The sequence below is a fragment of the Papilio polytes genome, unplaced genomic scaffold, assembly GCF_000836215.1.
Source record: "Papilio polytes unplaced genomic scaffold, Ppol_1.0 DF823968.1, whole genome shotgun sequence".
NCBI classification, from domain to species: Eukaryota; Metazoa; Arthropoda; class Insecta; order Lepidoptera; family Papilionidae; genus Papilio; species Papilio polytes.
Genome location: NW_013525236.1, coordinates 13,190 through 14,833, shown reverse-complemented (window position 1 = coordinate 14,833; position 1,644 = coordinate 13,190).

The following is a 1,644-nucleotide window of genomic DNA, read 5'->3' as shown; positions in this document are numbered from 1 at the left end:
TAATGATAGAGGTCATAAAACTCCAGATTCGGCTTCGCTCCTAGTTGTCACTGCTTACAATCAAAACACGCATCTCAGAATTATAAATTGCTCAAGTCAGTTTTCGTGCTCGTAGGTGAGTATAAGAACTATGTTTATTAGTCCTTTTATTTTAATGTTTGTCAACTTACAACTTTAATTGAATTTCACAGCACTACCAACATTCTGACAATTCTAAAGTAAGGACTATATGATGCCAAGCTATATCTTTCATAAAATACTTTTAGTAATAAATTTAATAAACAGGCGGAAGAGGATCACTTCGTTAGCTTATTACAACTTTGGGAAACTTTATTTGGTGCCATATTGTATCACCATTCAATTAGCACCAATTAAAGATGTCGAAGGTTCTAATACAATCTGCAGCAGCAAGAAATGCAACATGCAAGTATTGTAAGTTAAACAGGATTTAAAAACATTGGTGAGTGGTTTATGTGTACGCGTATGTTTCCTAAAACTCTAGCCTGACTTCTCTCATGAACTTATTATGGAACGTACATCTTTTCACGATCATGTACATCGCCCCTCCTCTCCTCTCCCACATGAAGCAGAGCGAGACGAGTGGGTTTCCAACAAGTTATGTACTCGTATGTGTTAATCGTGGTAACCACCACGTATGACGCAACATAACCTTACCACCAGCACAAAGTATTTTTCACAGGTAATCCAAATTCAGTTTGTTCGAGAAACATTTAATAACAACAAATTTAAGTTTTGCTATTAATAAGAATATTTTCCACCACTGAAACTCATTCATTTAATTGCAACATATAATTTAGATAACTAGATAATAGACAATAAATTATAAACGTGTTTACTTTGTACTTGTGTACTGTCTGTACAGTCTGAAGCCGAGATATTACAAGAAGAGATGGAAGGATGCTCCACGAATAAAAGACATAGAAACAACAACTTTGTAGTTTCTTCACAACACTTGAATAAATCTTTGCGTTACCTCCGCTGCAAAGGTTATCCAAGTGTTTTAAAGATACTAACAAAGTACTCCACTAAAGAAGACAGGATCCGGCGTAACGTGATGTGTATAGTATTCATCGGGTGTGTACATTCTTTGTGTACTTTTTACAACTTTTAGAATACCAGTATATCAATGGGCTCTCTTTGTATTTGTAATGATTACTTAAGTAGGTTTAAAAATGGACGAACAACTTGAATAAGCAACTCATAAAAAGACAAACTAGACATATAATTAAAACTTGCTTCTTTTATTTGCTTTCTATCATTGTCTCCTACCAAGTTTGAAAGATTTTTTTGATTCGGTAAATATAGTAATTATTGTTACTAAGATATAGAACTCGTGCTTGTAAGTTGTAATAACAATAAATAAATTCAAATTTCCGATATAGTTTATTTCTAAAGAAAAAACACCATTACAAAAAAAAAACACTCTGAACCCAGAGATCCATTGCACTGACACTAGTGTGACTACAACGTAAATTCTCTTTAAACAAAAAAGATGAAACAGAGATAGATTACAGCCTGGAAAAGCGCATAGACTCAGTTTTTTTTTAACCAGACGAAGTCTTAGGCGATAGCTGTCTTATGTTGTTCAACATCTGTGCTAGCGAGATCCGGTTAATTGCTCTG